The 7263-nt window shown below is 38.1% G+C and overlaps 1 protein-coding gene across 2 annotated transcripts in view; it reads right to left on the reverse strand.

The window, feature by feature from the left end:
- B3GALT1 (beta-1,3-galactosyltransferase 1) overlaps window positions 1-6707 on the reverse strand; it is a 71993-nt gene extending 65286 nt beyond the window's left edge. For both annotated transcript variants that reach the window (XR_003250856.1, XM_026048477.1), the window contains exon 1: window positions 6610-6707. The gene's annotated coding sequence lies outside the window, so the exon portion shown is untranslated. The remainder of the gene's footprint in view (window positions 1-6609) is intronic.
- Window positions 6708-7263: the final 556 nt, after the last annotated feature.

Raw genomic sequence — 7263 nt, forward strand, 5'->3', positions numbered from 1 at the left:
CTTGATTATTTTTCATCTTTTGAACACTACAATCTTCCTGAAATGTACACAGACCCTTGAAATTGTATGTGGCTTCTATTTCAATTGTATGTATGTTTCATAGCTGATTGTAACACCTTGATAGAAAATGCACCTGACATGTCATGGGTAAAGTTTGGTACTGGGAGATGTCTATCTAATTTACATGTACACTAATATGTAGATAAAAGTACCAGGAATTTACTGTGTGATTATAACGTGACGGGGAGCTCCAGGTGGCTCTTTTAAACATGGAAAGAAAAGGAAGACCGTTTCTGAAATACTGTGTATAAAGCCTTTCATGGATTTTCTGATTACTTTAAATTACATATATGCACAGAAAATGGCGTAGCTCAGAAGTAGAAGGATAATTATTGTCACCAAAATTATTGGTTACTGTGTGCTTAAGTAAATTGTGGTTTGCACTGCTCCAAGCATCTAATCCTGGTTCTTTGTATTCCTTAGAATGATTTTATTCCTTATTTCATTTTCTCGTCTGTTTATAAAGTATAAATGTATCTAAATTAAAAATAATGACCAGGCATATGCCAGGATCTCACTCAAAATGACTAGTAAATTGTGGTTAACCACAATGTTATCAAGCTATCTTTAATAAATATTTTTATTGAGTCAACTTTCCATCAGTAATTTGTGTAGCACCTCTGAACATTTTAAAGTCTCTGAAAAATTACTAGAATGTTTAAACAGCAGTTAGTTGTGCAGAGAGATAGAGTAGCATTGCAAGTTTAAAATTACTAGGAAAACAAAAGAGAATACTATAAAGAGTTGAGTAGGTAGATCTTAGAGAGTACTTGTTAAGGTAGAGCATTAAGATTTTTTCTGACATACTTGTTGCACTCTTGGTTGCTCTTGGTTTTTCTGTATGAAAGCCCCACTCAGTGAGGTTTACAACCATACTCCCAAATGGGAAGGAATTACAGCAGGATGCTGCCTCCTTCTGAACAAAAATATGGTACCTTTAGCTCCTACATGTGCAGGATGCTCTCCTTGTAGCTGCCGGCTCTGACTGGAGAAGGAAGATGAGAGATTGGCAGTGTTTCTCCCTTGACATCTCTCCTCGCAAAGGTCAGTGTCTTGAGGGAGCCCTCAGTGTCTTTAGCCACTGAAGTGGGAAATGTTTCCCTTCCTGCCCTTCCTGTCATGTCCTGATACAATTTTAATTCTGCGTATGTAGTCCTTTCCTTTAAAGCTGCTGTGTCCAATTCTGTTTTTCTCTCCAGTAATGTTCAGAGCTAAATTATGAGCTTAAAATATTTCCGTAGTTTGGTAAGAGGGGCTTTTAGTTTCCCTAAGTGTTTGTATTTGGGAGGGAGGGGAAAAGTTTTTTAAAGTATTAAACCAAATTGAATTTATTTTTGTAGTTAAGGGTTATTGTCTTGCACTGCCCACAATATTGTTTATTTCCTGTTGTTCGCTCTGTCCCAATTCCCTTTCATATGGAAACTCTTTTGTGGGTTGTATGAAACAAGCCTGTGGTTTTACTCTGCTCCTAATAAGACTGCCTAGCATAGAAAGTGTGAAAAGTGACTTAACTTGATGCTTTTTATCGTTCTTTTGTCAAGATTAAAGAGATAAGAAGGGCAAATCCTCAGGCAACTAAACTTGCAGTTTTTTAGCTTGCCTGTGAGAGATGAAGTGGATAAGCCTGAGCCCCCGATGTAGTGTTGGTTCGGGGAGCAAATAAAAAAAAACCTTGCATCTACAAGACATTTGTCTGGACAGTTTACCCAGTAGCTGTTTTTATATGTGAAAACCCCCAAACTTGAATATATTTTGTAGCTTGGCAACTAGATGTGCAGACACTGGAGAAATGCTTTTCATTAAGCTGTGTGTCTCCTTTAATGTAAAAGACACAGTTGTGCTCTCTGGTGTCTTTTTTGAGAAATATTTTAAGTGTGAATTTTTACAAAGTGAGATGGGAAAAAAAAACAGAAGATTCAGCAGAATATGAATATTTCTATACAATAGAATAAAAACAAATCTGCCGTGGGATTTATGCTTTTCGGCAGTGCTAATTCCAACAAAGACACAACAGTGCTGTCGATCAGTTTATCGTGAATAAAGGGAGTAGTAACTGGTGGACGTGGACATGTTACTAGGATTTTTTGTTCATCTGCTTCCTCAAATGTAGTCTAAACGTAGAACTTTTTAAAAGCTATATGTAAGCAATGTATGCAGTAATCTTGTAACTTATGAGTAGGATTAATGAGTGTATCTTCTGTGGAAGCTTTGAAAACTCTCCTTTCAGGTACCAAACTTGCCAACATTTTTGTTAATTGATTGTAAAGATAATCCACACATAGATAAGAATATTCTAACATATAAACCACATATAGGCCTCAATTCTGCCCGTTTTTTTTATCTTTAGTACGCACTGTTCCTGTATGTACGGGCATACTAGCAAAACAGTGAAAATGAGTGATATGTTTTGATGCTGCTTTTAATGGTTATCATTTCTGTTCAAGCAAGTTGTCTTGGATTAAAGAACCAAAATTAACCTTAAAAAAAGTTCTAAATTTGCTCATCTATTTCAGAAGTAGACAAATTATTGTAGTACAAAACACAAAATAAATAGTTATTAATTGAAATAAAAGTTACTGTATATTATTAAAGCTGCAAACAAATTTTTCAACTCATGATGCCTGCAATTTTCATAAGCAGGGCAGACACTGACCTGGAAGACAGTTTAAAGATCTAACTAGTTTTGTTCTAACTAGATATCTGTTCAGAAATGCCATTGGTGTACCTATAAAGCTAAATCTTTTATTAAAGCAAGTTTTTCTTTCTATATAAACTCAGAAATTCTTCCAGATATTGTTACACAGTTGTCTGTTAACGGAACTCAAGGTAGTAATTAAAAAGAAAACAAAGGAGAAAAAAAGGAAAGAAGCTTCCTAATAATAGCGTGTATGTTATTTTTGTTATGAAGTAGAAGTTCACTTTGTTACCGTTGGATACAAGGAACTCATGTCTCCAATTCCGTGTGTGAGATCAGTTTGGAAGCTGGGATGTAGCTTACGTGGAGGTGCTGATGGTGAGGTGAGTCTTACCCGCCTATGATGTATCCCTATCGCATCGTGTCATAGCGTATCACTGTGCTGTGCTCAACAAGCAAAGAAAGTGGGATTGTAAATGAAGCTCATACTTCAGTGCTGTCACTGCAATATCTGATATGCCATCTATTGAACTGTCATCCTTAATTTGGCACAACTGAACCAATTCCTAAGTCGCTTTTAGGAGAGGAAAAAAAAAAAACAAAATTCTGAAGAGGAAGAACTAAACATGACTCAAGCCTCATGAGGTAACTCTGGCTTGTTCTTAATTTGAAAAAAAAACCCAACTATTTGATTTTTGTCTTTGTAAAAGCAATTGAATGAGCAGAGGTTCTGATAAATATCTGCTGGAGAAAGAATCCTTCAATTAATTTCCATCTGTTTTCTGTTATGCTAGAGTTTTGTGGGGTTTTTTTGTTCATTTTTGTTTTTTTTTTCCTCTTGTAATTGGAGGGAGAGTAATATATGGGTCTTACAATTTTCATTTTTGTAAACTTTTTTTTTTTTTTTAAACTACATAGCTACTACATAGCTTGTAGACAGATTCACCCGCATGCTAATATTAGAATTGAGCTCAAGGTAGCAGTGGAAATTGTGACTGCTTGTATTTCTCATTCTGAAATTCCTGTCAGGCTTTGCCACCCTGGGTACCAAAATATAGTCTCCTTTATACTGCTTAAACATGGAGCTGCTGCAGAGTTTTCGGATCTGGAGCACAGACCAATAAGCTCTTCATTTGGAAAACTCATGGAATTCCTTGGGCTTGTGATGTTCAGATATGTCCAGCTTAGTCCTGTGCCTTTGTTTGGATGAGAGTTAGAAACACACGTGTAAAGGCAGAGCCTGGCCAAGGCAAGACTAGAGTGGCACCTGCAGCTTCAGTGTGCACTGTGTAATGGTGTTCTTGTGTCCAGGAAAATGCCAGCAGCACATGGAGAGCATGTGCATAGAGCTGTACATCAAAGTCTAGGCTGTGCTTTTTCATGCTCTTGGATGTGTCCTGTTGGTTTATTTTCTTGACAGGAAATGAGTGTGCCATTACTGAGGTGATACAGAATAGCATCTTCACTAGCAGGGGGTGGCATGGTAACACCTAACAGCAGCAATCGGGCGAGAAACTGGTACATGGAAGTTCAAGTCTCCTGATGTTTTATGTAGAGAGATGGCAAGTTAGGGAAAAGTGAAGGATTTCTTCTCCCGTGGGGATCTTATGAAGCAACATGGCGGGTTGTGTTCTGAGTGGGAAAGTTTAGTGACCACTAGGTGGTTGCATGGAGCTAAAACCATGACTTATGGCTCAGGGCTGTTCCCTGAGGAATCAGTATGTTTGGAAGTAGTTGCAATCACACAAATAGACTTCCTGAGCACTGCTGCCTTTTGAAGGATAATCGTTTCTTCCTTCTTAATCTCTCTCGCCTTAGTGCAGATATCTGAAAATAAAGGCCAGCATGTCCAGCATGTCCTACCATGGCTGAGCTCTGCAGCTCCAGCCAGGCACTGCCTCTGCAGCATCCCACAGGATAGGAGTTTCCACCTCATGTTTCCATTCCACTCTGAGGGGCCATCCCTGCTTTGTTGTCTGGACAACATCAGCATTGGGGGCAGGAATTTAGTCTTGAACCAGACTTGTTTCTGAACTGCATTTATAAACGCAGAATAGAACAAAGGGTTTTTTTAAATAAGAACTCAGGTCAAAGTAGTGATTCCTGAGAAGCAGTGCCTTATGTTTCTGCAGCCTTCCCAAGCCATGGGCCTCCCCAAGCCCTGACTAAGAAAGCAAAGTGCAGAGTAGTGCAGTTGCTGAGCCCTGTCCCGGGGAAGGATACGGCGCCACATTGCTGGGGGGCTGCTTGCTTTCTCACAGCCCTGCTGCCCTTCCCAGCTAGTAGGGAAGCTGGTGAGGCCAGAAAAGCCTGTGAGGGGAAGGGAGGAAAGGTGCACAGGGCCTGGGCTCCCTTCAGTTGCATTCTTGGGAGTTTGACCATTGACTACGAAAGAGGGAAAACTCAAGCCAGAATGGATTTCTATTTAAATGTGTTAAATGGCTGCATGATACAGATTTACTTGTACTGTTTTGAGCATCTTTAACAAAGACAGTAGCTTATTTTCTATGGTGTTGTCTTGGGTTTAGACTTTTCATAATTAGTTTCTATACATAGAGCAGATCAAAAGAAGTAGCTTGCAGATATCAAAAAGATGCATGTTTTCTCACATACAAGTGTTTCCTTGCTTTAACTTCATGCTAATGGCTTATTATTAATGCTTTTTAAAGACCATAAGAGATACAGCCTTATTTTTTTTTCCTTTGTGATTAATTGTAGCCATTCTCTATCTGCTTTTTTTTGTAAGCAAGCTCTTGCCATATGAAGGAAGTATATGGCATAAATGTGTTTAAATGTATACATATTAAAAAAAGCAGTCCTCCTTTTCGTCAGGCACCTACATCATTAAAATTGATCGCAAAGAGGAAAATTCTGTTTTAGAAGATGTTATTCCCAGCACTTGTTTTCATTTTTCATCATGGGAAAATACTTCCAACATTTTCAACTTAAGTTCTCACTGTATGGTTTTAAATGTTCTTATCATATAAGGGCTTTTCATATGTTCCAAGAGTTTAGGCAGTTTATTGTTTTTGAGTTACTAAAATTCTTGCAGAAAGTTATGCTGCTGAAATTTCAGTCATGTCACATATGGGATTATAAAAAGAATAAGTGCTGAAAGTGGAGTTAATCCTGCCATGGCCATAAAGCTGTGTGCTTTGACTGCTTGCTTGTGTGGTCTGTGCTCCATGTCCCAGTCTTCTTGAAGTGTTTTCTGCATGAACTCTGTGACAGTCAAAAGCCCAGTGTAGTTGCAAATGAAATGCACCTGGGCCCTTTTACTGTGCATTTTATTTTTTATTCATATTATTTATTATGCATATAATAATGCAATGCTAAATGCATAAAACAAAGTATTTAAGAGGTTTGAGTAGTCTAGATATCACATCAATATAGAAATGAAAGACTTTGTGGATACTGTGATGATTCTAAGTGCTCGTCTTTTTAGTTAAAAAAAGGCCCTTTTTGACCTCCAAGTGACCTGACTTACCCTACCGCCTTCGTGCTGAGTAAAAAGTGGAAATGGCTTTTATTGTGGTATCCCATAAAATAAATATTGTTATTACTGAATTTGGTATTGGAGTCATTCCAGGCTCAAAACTTGAGAAAGGATTAATTCCAAGCTCTGTATCCAATCTTCCATTTTGGATTGGAAGGGGCAGAAGTTTTGGGTTGTTTTTCTTTTAAGCACTTACATTTAGTATAAAGAGTCAAATCAAAATCTTTAATTATCATCAGGCCAAAGAACTATTAAATATAATCAAAAAATTAAACAACCTCACCATAATTTACTCACCATAGTACCATAAAAATGGTACTATCCAATAAGTAATATAATATTAACAATTTTTACTATTTTAGTACTATAAAAACCTGATAAACAGTTTGCATTGTCATATAGTTATATAGGTACTTACCACTTAAAAAGCAGCCTCAAATGGAGTGTGAATTCCTCCATCTGGAATTTGTCACGGATTAAAGTGATGATCTTTTGTGGTTTTGTTTGAAGTGCTCAGTCTGAAATTAGAGGAAATTTACTGATGGTTATATTATATGGAAAGAAGGATTGCTCTGATATGCTAACAACAAAATTGATGTCTCTTGCCTTCTGCAGAACACAAGAACAGTGATTTATTTTCCATACGCCTCAGAGTCGAGTAGCTGGGTAACTTACACTGCTCTATGCTCACGGGATCGGTTGCGTTTCTTGAAGCAAGATTCCAGTGTGCTGAGTGAAGGAAACAGATGGAGTAAGGGGGCAAGGACAGATGGGTACCAAAACAGTGCAGCCACCGTTTTCAGTACCTGGGCACGAACTGTCAAGAACCAATTCATTTTCATGTACTGAAACACAAAAAATCATAGATTATGAAACTGAAGCAGAAAGTGCACAAGAACGCTCTCCTCTGAAGAACAGTGTATCTTGGTAGTGGTTAATGACAGTTCCAGGTAGGCTGCATTTAGAGTGAAATCTCTGCAGGTGAAACTTCCCTGGGGCAGCAGTTTGGCACCATTCATGAGAGCGAAGCGTCACTGCAGTGTGCGGAGAGTGGCCGGCTGCTCCTGTGCCT

This window comes from Nothoprocta perdicaria, unplaced genomic scaffold (assembly GCF_003342845.1).
Source record: "Nothoprocta perdicaria isolate Ctin4 unplaced genomic scaffold, notPer1 scaffold_0, whole genome shotgun sequence".
NCBI lineage: Eukaryota > Metazoa > Chordata > Aves > Tinamiformes > Tinamidae > Nothoprocta > Nothoprocta perdicaria.